We start from the raw sequence: 21,289 nt of genomic DNA on the forward strand, positions 1-21,289 counted from the left end.
AAGCCCTGAAAATCGCTCAATTCAGGGGGCAAGAGCTGTTTTTCATGGGGCTTCTCTGAAGAGCCACTGAAGCACAGGCAGTCAAATCCTTGGCCCTGTTGTATGATGCTGGGAGGGGACAAAGGTTGATTTAGAGCATCCATGAGTTAAAGGCTCTCTAAATGCCTCAAGCCACCTTCAAATGCATTTTTATAGGATCCTGGCCTCTGACAGGGAATTTGGTCAGGGAAGACTGGCATTAAAGTTCCTGGGGGCTTAGGCTTCTTGGGCTTCCTCCCCCTTGCATCACCTTTGTTTTCCTTCGTCCTGGAGCTCTCCTCAATGTACTTCTCTCCAGGCTCCCTGCTCCAGAGCTCCCACTTAGAGACTAGTCTATCCTACTGAATGAGGAGTTTCACAAGGAATGTTTCCGCTTGCTATGTCCTTGTCCTCTACACCAAAGCCACCTGTTAAACAAAACAAAACAAAACATTTAATTTCACACAGTGTACAAAGTGTAAGTTATAAGTTGATTCCTAAGTGTCTGTTATTACTATTACCAACAACACATCAGTACTTAAGTTTGTTGAACCTTTATGTCCTGAGCCCATTTGAAATGTCAGGTACTGTGCTGGGTTTTGGGGACACAAATGTCAATAAGATACACTCTCTTCTCCTAGAAAGGGAGCTGACAGTCTAGTTGAGAAGGCAAAATGAACGCTCTTCCTCAAAACCTGGGCCAACAGCTGTCTCACAGAGAAGTCCCTGAGTGTGCAGGGGAAACTGCCCTGAAGGCCCCACTCCTGAAAGGCCCCTCAGCACAAATGCAGGGCTCCCTGTGGTGCCTCCTTCATTATTTGTTCCAGAGTCAGAAAGAGAAAGGGGTAGGGCGTTAAGGGACGGGCACAGTCACTGCTCTTTCTTTCCTTTTACAGTAGCCACAGACAATTTTCAAAGCCCAGGTGGCACCAAGCAAGGGCCAGTCCTTGCACCTGATTGGGTGGTGCTGTACGAGTACCTCTGCTCCCTTCTCTCCCAAGGCTGTGTCAGTAAGGCTGAGTGTGTCACCCCAGGGCCCGAAGTCATTTCCCCTGCTGATAAACAACACCATGCGCCTAGAAGTCCTATCAGTTCTGTTGGGGTCAGGATCAGCTGTGGTTGTTAGGACGTTTCAGATCCCATTGTGAAAGTAGAAGACAAAGCTTTGGTGGGAGAAGGTAACTGTAAAGGGGGAATGTTGTCACCTATTTCACAAATCTTAAGGTGTTTCAGGAAAGTGGACACATTGAATGGAAAGTGGACACATTGAATGGAAAGTGGAGGAGAAAGCGGTTAGGAATGGAGTTGATGAGACCCAGATGAGACCCACCCACCCCTCCCTTGACAGACACTTAGCAGTCTTTACCCAGATCCCACGTGGGGCCCAGTCCTCAACCACTGCCTGCATCTTAACACACACTCAGCAGGAAGGAGGGGAGCTGGGCGAGGGTGTCAGGAATGTCAATTTGAAAAATTGCCAAAGAACTAATACTTTACTTCACATGCATTTCAGAACATCACAGAAGGATAGATAATTCAATAACTTGTTATGACAAAAGGCGAACCATTTGGCAAAAAAATAAAGGTAAATGTTTACCTAACTCTTATGCCAAGATAGCCTCCAGGTGGATTACATGTAAAAGGTAAAACCCAGATCCATAAAAGGCCCAGAAGAATGTATGGTTTAATAATTTTGGCCTAGGAAAGGTTTTCCTAACCATGGTAACAAAGGCAGAAACAATAAAGAATAAGATTGCTGGATTTGATTGCATTAAAATCCAATAATTCTGTGTCAAAAACACCGTTAAATGAAGTTAACACATGACAAGCTAGGAAAATATTAATATTTGTCATATTTAAAGAGATCATACAAATCAATAAGAGAAGGAAAATATTTCAATGGAAATTTGGCAAAGGATAGCAACTCACACACACAAAAAATAGAATTAAGGAAAAGTGCTTAGACTCACTAATTTTTTAAAAGTGCTAATTGAAACAAAGAAAATTTTTCCCTAGCTAGTGAATGGCAAAATATTGCAATGGGGACTAGGGAAATGGACGTTTTCATCCATGTGTAAATTGAGACAGTCATTCTGATTAGACATTTGCTAATATGTTTCAAAAAGTCCTAAAAATGTACATTTGACTTCCACAGTTTTTTTCCTCAGGAAAAGAAAAAATGAGGTAACTGAATCCTAAATGTGGAATGAAAGCTGCAGAATTCTGCAGTAAATTCTAAAGTGAATTACTGACTTGGAAAGGACTCTTGGTTCCTTTGAAGGGAGGGGCTGCCCCAGAAGCTTGCATGAGATGGCATGATGCTCAAGGGCTTCATTTTCTGCCATAATCTCAACAGAGTCTTTGGATCTAGAGTGGGTAGAATGAGGATCTGCCCTCCTGGAAGACAGAATAATTTCCATTATGCCTGAAAGTCTGTGTTTACTCCTCCCATCAGAATGCAAGCCCCTTTAGTCATCTCTTAAGAACTGTGTTTATGAACCCCCATCCCATCCCACTACTCTGTACATTCACTGAACTAACCAGTCTTCCCATCCCTCAAAACCATTGTACTATGTCCAACATGGAGGCCAGTGCTTGGGAGAAAGCTGGCTTTCTTTCAGGCCCCTCCTGCTCAGTGGCCATGCTCGAGTAGCTGGACCTACCAGAAAGAAAGGGGTCTGTGCTTTAGTGCAATTCTCTGGAAAGGTTGTTGATCCCTCGGCTAGAGCCTACAAGTGTCTCTTGACTTGCCAGCTATTTCTCAGGGCTGGAAGTCATCTTGGCCTCTCCTTGGACAAGCCAGTCCTGTTCTCTGCAGCTATTTCTGTCTCTTTGCACAATTATGTCTTGTGTTTGATCTCACTATTCTTACCTGATTTATAAATTCAGGATACTAATAATTTGGGCTTAATAATGCCTAGTGTATGCGTCTTAGCTTTTGTAACCTCAAAATTCCCTCAACTATTCAAATATAAATTATTTATCCTTAAGGGATCTATTTATGCAGGCTTCAGCTATTTTTAAATTCTTGCCATTTATTTCTACCATGTAACTAGCTGTGCCTTTCTTCATTTAGCATCTTGAGGGAGTTGCTTATAAACCAGAAGATGGGAAGGAAAGTTTGGGGGGTGGGGACTGATGCCCCGCACTTAGTATATATTTGCTTCTATTTCCAGGGCTATGGGCCCAGCCATCATTTCCTGCTGAGCTTCTCATGCCCAGAGCTGATTATTCTGTTTGGTATCATTTAGTGGGGCTGCCTTAAGGTCCCTTTAGGATATATGGAGGGGCTGCTTGGCCCAGAAAGAGGAGGTGCCTTTTGTTGTGTGGGTGAGTGTTGTCCTTTCATAATGACCTTCTGAGGAAATGTCATGGGGGAGCACAGCCTATTTTGTAGGAAGGCCTCCCATTTTGTAGGAAGTCCCAAGCATGAATGTGACTGCAGGTGGGAGCTAGAAGTTGTTCCTGCTCAGGTTATTTGTTGGATGTTACTTACTACCACACCCAAGTCCTGAGCTGTGGTCTTTGGAGCCAGGGTTCTTCATCTGGGGCCCATGGATGGGCTCCATGTGGGTCTGTGAACAGGCAAAATGGCAAAAGTGGACTTGGAGGCTTTTTAGGGCAGATAGTACATACTTTTCATTAAAGAGTTGGTCAACCTCCAAAAAGATTAAAATGATTGTTTTAGAGAATCCTTGAATAAGCAGAGATAGATCATTTTAAACCTTTTTCTTCTAACTTTTTATTTTGAAATAATTTTAGACTTACAGAAAAGCTGCAAAAACTAGACAGACAGTTTTCACATTCATCTTTCACTCAGCTTTTCCAATACTAACAGCTCACAGAATTATAATATGAGAGTCAAAACCAGGAAATTAACACTGGTGTAATATGCAATGGTACAACTTAACAGTAAGTGACTGACCTTATTTGAATTTCATCAGTTTTCCCCCTACTGTTCATTTTCTGTTCCTGGATCCAGTCCAGGATCCCACATTACACATAGATGTTGTGTCTCCTTAAATTCCTCCTATTTGTGGCATTTCCTTATTTTAGAGAAAAAAAAAAAATCTGTTGGTAATGATAATATTAAAATGTAAGATAAATGTAGGGACATACAAACTGTCTGCCTCACTGTCTTTTTTCCTTCTTATTCATTTTCCTTTCCAAGCAAAACTTAAAAATTAGCTTTATTTTTATTTGGTATAACTGAAGTAAAAAAAAAGAGTAATGATTTTTATTTTAAAGTATGTAAAAAATACAGTTGATGGTTGTAAAGGCCTTACAAGCTTCAAAAGTGTTTTGGATTAGTCAGACACATTTTTTGAAATATAAAAAACACAATTGTAGTAATCATACAACTGATTTTAGTGTGTAGTAAATCATTTACCCTTGCCCAAAAGAGGTCTGACATTTGTCTTTGGTTTCTGGGAGGTGATCTCTCGGCCCTTGGAATGTCATGCTTGATAGGAGTATCTTCATCCGGGGCCTTGGGTCATACTGGATAGTCTAAAAATGTGATTTAGGGTGCAGGCTGCCACGTTAGATAGTCTTAGGTTGGGATGTGACACTCCAGGTAGTAGCAGTGTGATGTAGGGTGGGGGCTTTGGGTCATGTGGTATCTACTAGTCGACCTCCAGTGGTGATGGAGACTGGAGACTAAGTCCAGCCACATGCGTGATTAATCATGTCTATGTGATGGAGCCCAGTAAACACTCTGGACACCAAGGCTCTAGGGAGCTTCCCTGGTTGGCAATACTCTGTGCATATGATCACACATTAATATTTGGCAAGCATTGCTGACCTGACTCCATGGCGAGAGGACAACCAGAAGCTCCATTTTTGGTGCTTTCCCCCAACTCTGCCCTATGAGCTTCTTCCTGTGGCTGATTTTAGTCTCTATCCTTTCCCTGTAAAAAACCATAACCCTGAGCACAACAGCTTTCAGTGAGTTCTGTGAGTCTTTCTAGCAAGTTATCAAAGCTGAAGGTGGTTTGGGGAGACCCCCAAACTTGAAATTGATGTCAGAAGTGAGGGTGGTTTTGTTGACTATTCCCCCAGCTTTGCAATTGGCCTAATTTGCAATGACCTTAAAAGCTGAATCTGAAACCCATGAGTCTTTGCACTTGAAGATAAAAATCATTCTTCTCGGGGCTTCCCTGGTGGCGCAGTGGTTAAGAATCCTCCTGCCGGGCTTCCCTGGTGGCGCAGTGGTTACGAATCTGCCTGCCAATGCAGGGGACACAGGTTCGAGCCCTGGTCTGGGAAGAGCCCACATGCCGTGGAGCAACTAAGCCCATGAGCCACAACTACTGAGCCTGTGCGTCTGGAGCCTGTGCTCCGCAACGGGAGAGGCCGCAACAGTGAGAGGCCCGTGCACCGCGATTCAGAGTGGCCCCCGCTCGCCGCAACTGGAGAAAGCCCTCACACAGAAACGAAGACCCAACACAGCCAAAAATAAATAAGTAAGTAAGTAAGTAAGTAAGTAAGAATCCTCCTGCCAATGCAGGGGATGCGGGTTCGAGCCCTGGTCCGGGAGGATCCCACATGCTGCAGAGCAACTGGGCTGGTGCGCCACAACTGCTGAGCCTGTGCTCTGGGGCCTGCGAGCCACAACTACTGAGGCCTGTGTGCCTAGAGCCCGTGCTCTGCAACGGGAGAGGCCACCGCAATGAGAAGCCCGCACACCACAATGAAGAGTGGTCCCCACTCGCCGCAACTAGAGAAAACCTGCGTGCAGCAACGAAGACCCAACGCAGCCAAAAATTAAAAAAAAAAAAAAAATTCTTCTCCCAAGACAAGAGATTATTACCAGTAAAGTGTCATTTTATATTTAGCAGATACATTTCAACTAAAGTTTCCTTCCTTATATTTCAGTGTGTTTCATTTGTGAGAATACAACAGAATAGAACTGGTCAGTTTCAGACCTGAAGTTATCTCACTTTTAATGAGGGTTTATAACAAATATTAGAGTTCTTCTAAATACAGTGGAGATTAAACCCAGCATAGAACCACTATCTTGAAAGACTCTGATCATGACCTGTGGCAGCCTTTTATTGGAGGCCACACATGTATCTGTCTAGACTCTGGAACTTTAAAAAATGTCTTGTGTGTTTTGCCACTATCTAAGTTCCTCAGGACTGAAGAACAGCTTTGTAGACTTGTTTTCTTTTAGAAATTTCCATCTTAGTGCTACGTACATTTATGTAATTCCAGTGGAGGGGATGGTGGCACATAGTTTGGCAACAAGAGTATCTTTCCAAATATTCAAATCTAATAGAATTGAGTTGAGTGCGTCTTTTCATTATGGGAACCAGGTACCTCCAAGTGCAGAGTATTTTTCAGGCACTCAAGTTTACCTTGATGGTTATGAAGTTTCTGAAGACAGAAGTCTCAATGTTTACTTAAAAAGAGAAAAGATAAATTATAGGGTGAATGCTGAACTGATGCTTCACATTTTCAAAGACTGCTGTTTTCAGAGCACTATGAAAATGGACTTTAACTGAGGAGATGATTTATGTTATGGCATTTTGGAACATATTTGTCATTTTAAAAGTTTAAATATATGCAAATATGTCAGTGGGCACATACTAACACATTACTTTTTGTGCTTTTGCCCTTTTTATTTCTGAAATCCTTCCAACTGTTTAAAAGTTCCAACTTTTAAAAAATACTGTAGTCTTAGCATTTCAAATGTTGGTAAACTTTTATTTATGACTTTCCCAGTAGTTGAGTTTGAACCTACCAGTTTATTAACTAGAATGCTTTAAAAATAAAATGTATTGCACTAGGAGCTGAAATGAGTTGTTTTTAACCCATAAAACAAGCTGCTGGGCACTATTTTCCTATGTTTTTCTGAATAACATTTTTAGAACTGTCCTCAGTGATAAAACTTTAAAATATTTAATTGGAAAATATTTTCCACTTAAAAGTGCTTGCTGATAAATTAGTGACACAATATTTTTCTGTAATCTTTCTACAACTAAAGGAGAAGTTGCTATAATTTTGGGACCTCGTTCGTATTTACATACCTGGAGGTCTTCACGGGAAGTGGTTCTCATGGCAGAGGCTCCAAAGATGCCTGTGAAGCAGCACTGTGATGCAGTCACTCTCAGATACATTCAGTTGGCAGAGCCCCTGACGCTCTTTGTGGGACTTTATAAAATAAACATGTTTAGCAGATGCTATTGGTGCCCCTCTCATCTCTCCTGAGCTCAGCTTAAGCTTCAGTGGACAATGTTTCCATTTGTGGAGGGCTGTCACCTCAAAAACTTGAGTTCCTTGCCTGAGGACTTTCTTTGGCCACAGGAATTTGCCTGGCCCTCTGAGTGTGGCAGGCCTCAAGGGGATTAATGCTTTCAGGAGCCACCTCAACCAGTGAGGAATAGGAATTCATGGAGAAATAGCTCATCTTGCCCCCTTCTCAGCAGGGCAGTTCTGAAGTGTGTTCCATGTTCTCTCAGAGGGCCCCAGTGGCCTTGCGCCCCACTTGCCCACAGTGGTAACCCACCCTTTCCTGCACACTGGATTGATTTTTTCCTTCCGTCTCTGGTTCATTTTCCTACTGCCTGATTGTGCTTCCCAAAGGACTTGCCCTCAAGTCTTTGTCTCGGGGTGTACTTTCTGGGGAACCCAACAGAAAACAGCGAAGCAGAACCATCTGTCTTATTGGGAGGTAAAAACTCTTCAAAACTACTTGAAGGAATGTGGGATTAAAAGAAATCAGTAACCCCCAATAGGAGAGAGGATATATTACTAACAAATCTGATGGACCAAGAGAAATGGATACAACACCACAAACACACACACACACACACACACACACACACACACAGGGAGAGAAGACAGTATCATTTTAAACCAGCATTTATGATCACAGACTGAGTAGTAAAAGAATAGGAAGGGATGGGAAAGTGGGCTGAGAGAAGCCCCAAATCATTAAAGTCTTAGCACTTCCGTAAAGAGCAAATAAAGTTTGGTGTGTTTATTGCTAGTTTTAGATGCGTTTAAAATGAGGCCAATACTGTTTTAGGATGACAACCATAGCATCAAAACTGGGTTGTCTTCCTGCTTAACCATAGTAAAAGATGGAAGCAGATGGGCATACATTCACTCATCTAAAGACAAACAGACAAGGAAGAATAAAAAGTTGGGCTTGGATTGCCCGAGTCTACAGTATGTGTCCTCTGAGGGTGAAGAATTCCCTCTCCCCTCCCATGTTCTGTCAAACAGTTGCCCTCCTAGTTTTACTCCTAACTATTTAATGACTCTGCCTCCTCCACTCTTCGCTCTCCATCATTCCACAATATGTGAGTTTTTTTTCTTCTTCTGGATTTCCAGGATAGGTTCCTAAATGTTGGTTTGTCTAAAAAATACAATTCATTGTGCATTTTAGGTACCTGATAAATACTAAATCATAGTGAATACACAGAAGTGCCCAAGAATGGACTTGGGAACAGTTCCAAGTCTGATGCTCTTAGGAATAGATGTGTTTGTGCAGACATTTATGTTTATTACATAAAATTTAATCCAAACAACAATCTGATGTAGCAGGCATTGCCATTACCTCCACCTTAAAGAGGTGTCTGTCTCATGCCCAGGGTCTCACAACTATTAAGTGGGCAATCTGGGATTCTGCCCAGGTCTGACTCCAAGCGCCCTTATTCCTTCCAACTCACTGGGCTGTCTTCATGGGAGTGCATTGACTGCACCTGGAACAAACTAACCTGGAAAGGCTTTATCAAATATGAACAGAGGCACTGGTATTAATATGAATATTAAAAAGCACTTTTTTGGTCAACAACAAGTGTCTATATATATATATATATATGCAGCATTTAACAAAAATTACTATCAATATTAAATACACTGTTTTAAAAACTATGGGGGCTTCCCTGGTGGCGCAGTGGTTGAGAATCTGCCTGCCAATGCAGGGGACACGGGTTCGAGCCCTGGTCTGGGAAGATCCCACGTGCTGCGGAGCAACTGGGCCCGTGAGCCACAATTACTGAGCCTGCGCGTCTGGAGCCTGTGCTCCGCAATAAGAGAGGCCGCGATAGTGAGAGGCCCGCGCACTGCAATGAAGAGTGGCCCCCGCTTGCCACAACTAGAGAAAGCCCTTGCACAGAAACGAAGACCCAACACAGCCATAAATAAATAAATAAATTGAAAAAAAAAACTATGAATTTTGTTATAGTTGACATAAAGACATAACATTTAGAGTTAAAGAATATTTGACAAACTATGCTCTTTAGGAACTTGAATTTACCATTATCAGTTTATATTGTCAAAAGGTAGGTATAGATTACAAAACAATAAAATAGAATTAATTGATAGAGCCTAGAGCCTTTCCAGAGTTTGAAATCTTTACAAAGTAATATAATTCATTATGATATGAAGGGAATCAATACATTATAAAAAATAAAGTCTTACAGGCAATAACCCCTTTCCCAATTTAGCCAAACTACTAACAATGAATGTTTCTATAGTTATCACAAAATTGTACCACTTAAAACTTGCTCAATTCTTTCTTAAATAATAATTGGCTAAAGTGGGAAACTAAAGAATATAGCAACATACTATTTATTAAATGACAACACTACATATAAAATTCTGTAATATTTATCAAAGCAATACTCAAAAGAAAATTCACAGAAAGTGTTTTATCAATAAAGAAAAAAAACCATTCAATTTACATTTCTTGGAAAGGGTGACTTAGAGACGTATAAGACAAAAATAATATTAATAAAAGGAGAAATAAATTAGAAAACACAAAAGCTGAAAATTATAAACCTCAAAAAACACAACTCACTAAAAAATCTGATCAAGAAAAACAGATCAATATGTACAAACAATACTATAATTAAGAAAGCATTTGGCAAATAAAGAAATAAATTAAAAAAAGAGAGTGTGGCAAAGATATACTTTATTTTGTAAAATTATAAGCAAATATTATGATTAATTGTAACTCAAATACTTTTGGGAAATTTAATAGATATTTTGGTGTCTTTGGTTTCACTTATGACCACCAGAGGGCACAGTAACTTTAAAATTTCTTTTTCCTTCCCTTTTCTGTCCTGGGAAGTCCTGGATGAGTTCTGGGCTGTTTATTTTAGCAGCAGTCCTGGGGTGGGGGGGTGGTTGTTGTTGGTGGTGGGGGTGGGCTGGAGGAGGAGCCAGCCTGCTTGAAGCTTAAGTGTTAGTTTTGGAAGGGATCAAAGAGATTCGGGTTTGCCCACCTTGTTTTGGAGGGAACATCAAAATGAAGATCCTAGGGCCCTGATGGGAAAAGAAAAAGACATGGACTTTATAGCATGAATTGGTAAATTCATATAGTTTCCAGGAAAAGAATAATGGATTTCTGAACAGGAAGAAGATGCTAGCTCAGGTGGCTGTTAAAATCCACTCCAGGAGCACTGGAGAGTGAGGGACTTCGCTTCTCTTCTTCGTGTTGAAAGTGCTTCAGAAACTCAGAAGGGCAGAATTAGCTGGCCCCTAACTTGTCCATGCCCCAAGAGGGCAAGCAGTCCTTCCAGAATAGCAGCGCTAAATTAGAGAAGACGTTTGTCAAAGTTCCTTTCCAGCCTAAAGATTTTTTTTATCATTAAATAACTTCCAAGGGCCATCTTTGGCCCCATGGTGGAAAGTGTACAAATATAAAAATCACACACCTGGCACAAACCCATCCTTCTGCGACTTTGGGGAGATCACTTTAAATGACTCAAATAATGACAACGATTTTGCCTATGCCGTGGAGCTGCAAAGGTTAATTCTGGTAGTAACGTTTCACTTTTTGAAAACATAAGACTGTCTGTGTGTGTAAGGGTTTCATGTTACCCAGTGGTCCTAGAACTAGTCTCTCTCCCTTAGACCTCCCACAGCGCTGTCAGTATGCAGTTTATGATCCTCACACCTTTCTATGCTGCATTAGCAATAGTTATATACATGTCTCCTCTTGACTACGAGAGCAAGATCTTGACCCAGTGCATCTGTGAACCTTCCTTATTACTGAGCAGTGTCATACATGTAGCAGATTCTCAAAGAATATTTAGTAAGGGAATACATGAATATTTGTTCAGTAATCCCAATGCCTCCCATCTTCATTCTAACCCCCAGAGTAGCCAAAGCATACAGATTGGAAAAAAAGTGGTGAAACTGTCATTAGTCACTGTCATGGTTGTGTATGTAGAAAATCCTATGGAATATAAAAATAAAACCACTAGAAAAATACTTGAATTTTGTATGGTCACAGGACACAGTCAATAAATAATTAATTGTATTCATACATAATGGCAATGAAGAATTAGAAAATGAAATAAAATTACTTTCCATAATAGTGTCAAAAACATCAAGTATCTAGGAAGAAATTTAACAAAATACAAACAAGATCTCTATGCTAAAAGCTGCAAAATATTGCTCAGAAAAATTAAGGCAGACCTAAATAAGTGGAGAGGTATATGATGTTTATGGATTATAAGATTCATTTAAGGTGGCATTTCTCCTGAAATGGATTTATAGACTCATTGGAAGTCCCAGCAAGACTTTTTTAGACATAGACAGCTGATTCTAAAATTTATAGAGAACGGCAAAGAATATAGAATAGCTAAAACAATCTTTAAAAAGAGGAACAAAGTTAGAGAACTTACCTAACCTGATTTCAAGAATTATTATAAACTAAGTAATAAGGACAGTGCTGTTGGCACAAGAATAGGCAAACCAGTGAGACAGAATAGAGAGTCAAGAAACAGACTCACACAGTCAGTTGGTTTTCTACAAAGGTACCAAACCAACCCAATTGGAAAAGAAGGTCTAACAAGTAGCATTCAAACACTGACTAATCATACTGCAAAAAAAGAAACTCAACCCCTATCTTACTACATACACAAAAATTAAGATGAATCATAGCCCTAAAAATACAAACTAGGACCATAAACCTCTAGAAGATTACACAGGAGATTATTTTTGTGATTTTGGAATAGGCAAAGTTTTCTTATGTAGGACACAAAACCCACTAATCATTAAAAACTAATAAATTAGCCTTCATAAAACATTTCTATTAAAATGGGCAAAGGACTTGAATAGACATTTCTCCGAAGATGGTATACAGATGGCCAATAAGCACATAAAAGATGTGCACATCACTAATCATTAGGGAAATTAAAATCAAAACCACATTGAGATATTAATTCACATCCAATAGGATGGCCATTATATATATATTTATCTCAAGTGTTTTGGTGAGGATGTGGAGAAATTGGAACCCTTGTGCACTGTTGGTGGGAATGTAAAATGGCACTGCCACTGTGGAAACAGTATGGCAGCTCCTCAAAAAATTCAATATAGCAGTTCCACCTCTGGGTATATACCCAAAAGAATCAAAGCATGGACTTGAACAGACATTTGAATATCAATGTTTATAGCAGCATTATTCACGATTGCCAAAAGGAGAAACAACCCAAATGTCCATCCACAGATGAATGGATAAACAAAATGTTTATATACCTGCAATGGAATATTATTCAGCCTTAAACAGGAAGGAATTCTAATACCTGCTGCAACATAGATAAAAACCTTGAAGACATTATGCTAAGTGAAATAGCCAGTCACAGAAGGATAAATATTGTATGATTCCACTTGCGTGAGGTACCTGGTGTAGTCAAATTCATAGAGACAGAAATTTGAATGGTGGTTGCCAGTAGCTGCAGGGAGGGGAGAGTGGGAAGTTATTGTTCAATGGGTACAGAGTTTTGGTTTGGGATGATGAAACAATTCTGGAGACGGATAGTGCTGATGGTTGCACAACAGTGTGAATGTATTTCATGCCACTGAGCTGTATATCTAAAAATGGTTAAAATGGTAAATTTTATGTTATGTATATTTTACTGCAATAACAAAAAAGAGTAAAAAATTTTTTTTTTTCGTTACCAGTGTATACAGATTTGCCATCACAGAAGTTGCGAAGGCAAAGGCAAGCCGCAACTTCTGTGATGCACCTAAAGGACACAGCAGAGGCTAATGCTTTTCTTTTCTTTTTTTTTTATAAATTTATTTATTTATTTATTTTTTGGCTGCGTTGGGTCTTTGTTGCTGCGCGTGGGCTTTTTCTAGTTGCAGCAAGCAGGGGCTACTCTTTGTTGCGGCGCACGGGCTTCTCATTGCAGTGGCTTCTTTTGTTGCAGAGCACGGGCTCTAGGCATGAGGTCTTCAGTAGTTGTGGCACGCGAGCTCAGTAGTTGTGGCTTGCAGCCTCTAGAGTGCAGGCTCAGTAGTTGTGGCACACGGGCTTAGTTGCTGCGCGGCATGTGGGATCTTCCTGGCAGGCGGATTCTTAACCACTGTGCCACCAGGGAAGTCCCTGCTTTTCTTAAATGGCACACCCCCAGCTTGTTCCAAAGTTCCTCAGAGGTGCCTGCAAATAAACACAGTCATCTAACACTTTCTGGGTGCTTGCTCTGTGTGTGGACCCTCTTCCAAGTGCTCTATGAGTGTCGATTTGTGTATCCTCTCCACAGCTTTAGGAGGGAGGTAACCGTTATTACCCTCCTGAGAGAGGGGTTAGTCAGGGGAGCCATGGTGATGAGCTTGTCTATGGCCCCAAAGGCAGGAAGTGGAGCCACCAGCCCCCATGGTCCAGGCCCAGGTTCATACCTCTGACCGCTAGACTCCCTGTCCCCTGTACATCCCCTTTCAGGCTCTGCCACTTCTCAGGCTCTCCTTTCAGGTATTTGCTATCCTCTTCTCACGCACAGCCCTTTCCACAGCAGACAGAATTCGGTCCTGTTTTGAGGAAGTGATCACATCAGGTCTGAGCCCCTAGCACTTCTGTGCCACTGCTGCCAAAGCAGCCCTCATGGGGTCGCCTGACACTTCTTTTGGAAGCAGATAGACGGTCAAGCACTCTAGACTGCTTGTCTTCTTGGGAAACTTGTTCTTTCATATATCCTCTCTTGTTTCCAGATGTTCTTTCTTTTTTAAAGAAAAGATGTTTTGGGATAAGAACAATACAACTTGTAATATAAGAATACAGAAAAATAAAAAGAGGAAGAATTTGTTACTAATTCTATCAGAGAAAATCACCGTGAACATTTCTGGGGTTTTTTGGATGCATTTTAAAGGCACAAAGTTGTCATAATAGTAAATAAAAATTGTCCCCTCAGTTAAATGGATATTATTAATTGTAACATAACGAATCCCACACTGTTGGACATATAGGATGTTTCAAATTTGAAATTTAATGGTGCGTGGTGTTCTAAAGGGTTTCATTTATTTATTTACTTTTTTCCTGATTAGGATAATTTTACACTATTCTCTTTTGTTGGGCAACTTCAGCTACTGCCCCTCCCCTCCGGAGGTCCCTCAGAGGTACTCCTGACCACTTAGAGATTTTGGATCCCCTCGGTAAGCTGGTCGCAAAGACTTCCTGGGGCTCAGAAGCCACATCGGACACCTTCCTCTGCCATGGAAGGCTCTTCTACTCATATGCCAGTGGATGGCAGAGGGGACAGCCACAGGAGACCCCAGCAGCAGTAGACCACGTGTCGCCACATAGGGACACACGTCACCTCCTTGAGCAGCCTCTGGGCTCAGATTTGGGGCCCACAGTTGGCGGGTTGGTCTGCCCTCTGGGCATCTCGTGGTCCGTAGGCCCTGTGGAGGGTCCTAGGGGAGCTCGCTGCGCCCAAGTCAGCGTCTGTCACGCAGTGATTTACAAGAATTACGAGCAATGTGACTTGCAAGGCTGCCTAGCGAGTGTTTTATGAAGACAGATATGTTAGTAGTGGAAGCGCGGACGCCAGGCAGGCTCTGAGCGCTCGCTGACCGCTGCATGAGCGCCCGCGTCGGACCGAGGCGCGTCGCTGCTGGAAGCTTCCAGCAGGGGGCAGTGCGGGCACGCTCTTTCCTGACTGCACCGGGCTTTACGCTGCAAAATCGTTGAAAAGTTTGGAAGGCTTGGTCTTTGTTTATAATCTGAAGTTTACTGACTTCCACTCCAAACGGGATCATTCCATCCTGAAGGAATCCTTTTAAAATGCAACAGCATATGTTACAATCAAGTGGAACCAGTGGAGCTTGTTTTCTCCCCTTCCTTTGGACTTTCATCATACTGGTGTGACAACCGGACCGCAGGTGGGGTCGGGCGGTGGGGAGCGGCAGGGGAGGTGGATTCCACCTGATGCAGACCCTAGGTGGAGACTGAGGGTGTTGGTTAAACAGACTCGCAGATTGAGGGAAATGCCTTTGTAGTGGTTCAGAGCTCCCAGTTAGATGTGGGTAGGAAAGAAATGTAACAATATTTTCCATAATTCCAGTCTAATTTCTTTCCATTTTATGCCTGATAGAGATAAGTCAACCACTTCTTGGTTAATTCTGCTGAGTTAGTGATGGCTCAGCCATTTTAGGTTTAAAACTGGCTGGCTCCCGCTTACCTCACCCTTGGGTTGATCCTAGGTAGGGAGAACAGGGCTGGATACCACTGCATACCTGGTAGCATGGGGCGACTGTCCCCTTCTAAGGCCTTAGTCTTTCCTGGGCCTCTGCTGACCTCTGCCTATTCCCAGTGTATGTTTCATGTCCTCTGGGGCCATCTGCAGAAGGACCAGGGAGGGCTCCAGGAGTGGCATCTGTGATCCCTGGGCTCCCTGGGACAGAGATCTGCTGAGATAGTAGCAGAATCTCTAGGCAGGGCCTTACTGGAGACTGTCCAAGTGTTTTCCTTTGATGCAGTTTCCCACATGCCAGTTTCAAGACGGAGTAGATCCACCTGGGTTATTTAACTTCCAGGTCCCACTTGGGCCGTTGGGAACTTAGGGATGCCCTCCCATGCCTTTCAGGTGGGGGACAGGTGGGGCTGTTATGGGTCCTCTGGTGCTTAGGTACACCCAGACCCACTACTCCCTGAGACACAGGCCTTTCAAAGAGGCTCGCTGCTGTGTGTTCCAGGTTGTTGCCTGGTCTCAATTCTAGATCAGACTCTCAGACTTCAAGGTAGAGTCCACTGTTTGTCCATCCCCCAACCTGAATGTACTCAGCCTGAGGAGGGAGGGGGAGGGAGCATGGCCTTGGTGCTGGGCCTAAGCCCCATGCTTCCTCCCCCAACAGTTGCTTCCTCTACCCAGCTTGGAGGGTGCACACACACTTACACACACAGACACACAGAGACACACATACAGAGACACACTGACAAATGCATTAGATGATATATATTAGCTTCTCACTTCACATATATTGGTATGTTGTGAATGAGGACGGTAGTGGTGGTGGATGACAAACCTCTGTATTTTTCTATTTCATCACCTTTAAAGTCTTTGGTCTCACACCTAGATGGTACTTTTTTTTTTTTTTTAAAGGAATTCCTTTATTTTTATTATTTATTTATTTATTTATTTATTTTTGGCTGTGTTGGGTCTTCGTTTCTGTGCGAGGGCTTTCTCTAGTTGCGGCATGCGGGGGCCACTCTTCATCGCGGTGCGCGGGCCTCTCATTATCGCGGCCTCTCTTGTTGCAGAGCACAGGCTCCAGACGCGCAGGCTCAGTAGTTGTGGCTCACGGGCCCAGTTGCTCCGCGGCATGTGGGATCTTCCCAGACCAGGGCTCGAACCCGTGTCCCCTGCATTGGCAGGCAGATTCTCAACCACTGTGCCACCAGGGAAGCCCCGATGGTACTTTTTGAAATGAGAAAGTAAAGATGTATCTTCTTTATTTTCTGATTCCACAGTGACTCCCTTTCCCCAAAGCATCGGGTGAGTCTGTGCCTACCTGTCTGGGGAAGAGAAAGGGCCTCGGGCCAGAAGGAACACTGCAGAGAAGAGGGGTGGCAGGCCAGCATCGTCATCCACATCTGTACTCCATCCTCTGTGCCTCATGGGGTGTTGTCAGGTGAAGACCCCAAGACCTGACCACTTCTTGAGTGGAGGGACTTTCTCTTAAAGGGAATGGGTCTTTGTTGTCAATCATTCTGAGAAATAGTGGATCCTAGGGTGGGACGTGGGACTTGGGATGTGTTGGGGTCTCTGAGCAGATTCAGTAAATAAAAACCCAAATATCTGAGTTCTGAACAAATTGAGAAATATTCCATAAAAGTGTCAGATGGAGGCCTTACTAATACTGGTAGGTGGTCACTTCTGGCTATGCCATGCTTGTCTCCAGTGAGGTAAACAGCTAGTCAGTTAGGGGCTTCTTAAGACAGATCTGGGGCCTGTTTCTAAATTATCCTCTGTTACACTTCCCTTAGTTCACCCCCAGGTCTTCAGGAAACCTCCGCTAAAAGCTACAGTCTGAGCTCCGATTGTGGTGGGGCGTGGGGTGGAGAGGATTCTGTGCCTGTGGCTTCGGTGAGCAGCACCGGGCACAGCGCCCACTCCCTGAGGAGAGCCGTGCCTGCACGGAGGACAAGGGCGCTGTGCCTTGTGGACCCGCTCATGGGACTCCTGTGGGAAGGATGGGAGCGTGGCGAAGGGAAGGGGAGGAGGGCCTGAGAGTCCCGCTCTGGAGCCTTCTGAGGAAGTTGTAGAAATTGCTGGTGGGTGAGCCGGGGGGGGGGGTCCTGCCTTCCTAATTTGGGTCAGAATGGATTCGAACATTGGCCTGTGTTTTCTGTGCCAGAGGTGTTATGCCAGGTGCCCTTCTGTGCTTGAAGAAGGCAGTCTCCACAGCATGCCTTCCCAGAGATACCTCTTGTTCCCGGCTAGAAGCTTCCACATGGAAGTTTAGTCATGAGATGAGAAGATGGAAACTGGTTTTTAAAGCTGATCGAGGACCTTGTCAGTTCATGGGGGACACAGGGTTGGGTTAGCCATAATACTCAGCCCTTCCCATGCAGCATTCCCCTCCGGGGGCCCTAGAGCGTGCTGAAGAGCCCCCCGACCCCCACACTGCACTCCCCACGCCCACCTTGCGCCCACAAAGGACCCATTGTTTCTGCACAGGCGTCCTGGTGCTGAACTGCCCCTGTGCAGCTGTCATAACACTGGGATCCGCTGGCTCTTCCTTGGACAGTTTCGTAACCAGATCTGGGTCTGATGTTTGCACTTCATGCTCGACCCCGACTCCTAGCCTGACAAGGGGCTCTTTGCGTCCCAGGTCCTCTGAGTTCCAGCTGACGTGCACCTTAGGCTTCCCAAGCCTTCGCCATGCCCACACCTGTTTTGCTGTGGGAACTCGTGAACTGGATTCTCAACCTGGCTGGGAGTGCTGGAAACGTCGGGAGACTTGGGGGCAGGGAGAAACAGATCACCCCCTGTTTCTTTTTTCCCTGCTTCCCTAGGGTAAATAGCAAAGGTTTTGGTTTTAAATTGGAGATGGTGGACCTTACAGTCTTTGCAAATATCCCATGATCTCATTCTCTGACCCTTTTCCTTTTTCATTTTGACACCTGGGGATTTGTTGCTAAGTCCTGAAAGCCTGGAGCCGTGTTATCGACTATCTTCTAGTGTTTCATGGTTTTCCTATTATACTTCACATGAGTAGAACCAGCCCTTTTTCTTTCACCTCCTGTTCTCACTCCAGCCTTTTGGTCAGGGGATTGCACATTCTAATTGTAATGCTGTGCAAAAGGTGTTCATTTCACTGTCACACAACCTCTATGGCGTAGCAACATCTTGTGTTCTCATCAAAGGAACAGAGAAACCAAGGCAGGAGGAGACCAGTTGTTGGCCCAAGGTCATAGTGGAAAAGCTGAGCCTCACTCAAGTTCTGGCTCGCAGCTCTGAGTCCTTTCAGAATTAATAGAACCACAGTGCTGTGTGGACTGACTGTGGCTTAGAAGGGCTGTCATGCCACATGCTCGAGTGGGCAGGTGCTGATGACCTCTTCCCCTCTCTGTCTCTCCAGGGTCTCTTGAGGCAAGTTGGTGGGACTCCCATTTACCTGAGAAAGGCTTTCTGTTTGTAGAACACCTTCAGCATAGGTGAATCCTTCAGAGACTGGATGAGAACAGAGATGAGATCTCCTTCTTCCCTCCTTCCTTCCGCCTCCCCTCCCCCAAATTCTAGGAAGTTGTGGAAGAGAGATCTTTTTGTTGTTTGTGTGACATCTCTGGGACTCCTGTGAGTTAGTTGCTTCCCCTTCTATATTTCCCAAACCCAGGGCCACTGCTTAAATTGAGCAAATGATCATTTCAAAACTTCAAGTGAGCACTATTCTAATTCATAGTCTGGGTGGATCTGTTTATCATTATAACAGTTTTCCAGCAGATGGCAGGGAAGTGTCATGAAGAGCAGGTGCCTTGTTGTCACTTGTGCGGCGTCTCTGAGTTAGCAGCAGACCTGTCCTTGGCACATCTGACTGAGCTGGTGCCACTGCAGAAAGATGGCCACGCTGAGCATGACCTCAGACCTTGGTGCCCAGCTGGGCTGCTCCTGAGGGGGCAGGGGGCAGGGGCCTCCCTTCCACTGCAGCCAGCTGGGGCACTGGGCAGTGAGGCCTGGCACTCAGGACTGTCCTGGTGGCCATGAGGGCTCTTCTAAGACACATGATTTAGTCCAGAGGTCCTCAAACTATGGCTGGTGGGCCAGTCCACCTACTGTCTGTTTTTGTTTGGCCAGAAAGGCAGGAATGGTTTTTATATTTATAAATGGTTGGAAGAAAAATCAAAAGAAAATAATATTTTGAGACATATGAAAGCTATACAAAATTAAAATTTCAGTGTCCACAAATGAAACTTTGTTGGGACACAACCATGCTCATTTGCTTACATATTGACTCTAGCTGCTTCTGACCTACAACAGCAGAGCTGAGAAGTTGTGACAGATGCCACAAAGCCTAAAATATTTACTCTCTGGCCCTTTACAGAAAAGTGTTGCCAACCCTTGGATTAGTCCTTTGGGACTTACATTGGCTCCAAACTATCACGATATTTTGGGGTATTCATACCTAAGCAGAGGGTGAGCTAGGGCCAGGATGGAGTGGAAGACCCAGGGGCTGCTGATGCACGGTGAGTTCTTGAGAACCCTGGGAGCTGGTAGTTATGGATGCCTATTCCAGGCCATAGCACCCTATCCAGAGGGTGCAGTGCTTTGGGGAAAAGTGATCTTCCCTCAGCCCCAGGCCTGGCCCCAGTCACTGCAGCCCTAGTTGCAAAGATGCGTTTTTGCTTCAGTATCCCTATCTGTCCATGCACCAGCTATGACCCCTGGACCTAGCAGAAGGCTTCCAGCCTTTCAAACTCCTTTGGTGACAATTTGAGCATCTGTTGATATCCTAACCCTGCTTAAACTCCCAGCTGATTTCCACCAATGTGTAAGGGAAATCTTTCATGACCTTCTGGATAATGGGGTGGTGTTGGATGTAGACAAAGGTAAAAAAAACTAAACTTGCAGCCCCTGGGTTCCCTGTAGAAACATCTTCAGCAGATCAATGTAGCGAAAGTAATTTCCACAGCCCAGTAGTTGACTTCCTGGGCCATGTTCTGTTCAAAAAAGATATGCTTATAATATCTGATCAAATATCTGCCATCTGTCAGGAAGTCTGGTTCTCTTCACTTTAAAAAGATGTCCAAATTTCAGTTTTGCAAGATGAAAAGAGTTTGGGAATAGATGGTGGTGATAGTTGCACAACAATATTTTATTTGAATGTTTTTAATACCACTGAACTGTACACTTAAAAAGGTTAAGATGGTAAATTTTATGGTATGGTATTTTACCACAATAAAAAAAATGCAAAACAAAAGTCCAGAATCCAACCACTTACCTCCTTCTCTGCTGTCACTTAGTCCAAGACACTGACTGCTACGTCATTCCTAAGGATTATTCTAAGACCTTCTAAACAGATTCCCCTCCTTCACCCTTGCTGTATTGTAGCCTACTCTCAATGGAGCAACTGGAATGATCCTTTTAAAATGTCAGAGTGCTCAAGGCCCTCTTCTGTTCAAAATCCTGCAGTGCCTCTCAGCTCACTGAGAGCAGAGGCTAAAATTCGTCCAGTTGTCCTTAGGTCCCTGCACAGTCTGGCACCCGTATCTCTCTGGCCTTCTATCCCTCCCTCGTTCCAATCTGTCCTCCATGGCCTCCTTGCTATTCCTCTGGGGCATCAGGCACATACCTATCGAGAACATTCACACTGCAGGGTAACTCTGGCTGGAATATTCCTTCCCAGATGTTCTCCTTCAAACTTTAGCTCAGATGTTATTTTTTCGATGAGGTCTAGCTTGACTCTCCTTAATACTCAACTTATCTCCCCACTCCCTTTGTGCTGCTCTGTTTCTTACACTATAGTACTTACTTATCCCGTGTGGCACACTGTGTGATTTGCATATTTGTTATCTACTGCTTATTCT

The sequence above is a fragment of the Balaenoptera musculus genome, chromosome 16 (genome assembly GCF_009873245.2).
Source record: "Balaenoptera musculus isolate JJ_BM4_2016_0621 chromosome 16, mBalMus1.pri.v3, whole genome shotgun sequence".
Classification (NCBI taxonomy): Eukaryota; Metazoa; Chordata; class Mammalia; order Artiodactyla; family Balaenopteridae; genus Balaenoptera; species Balaenoptera musculus.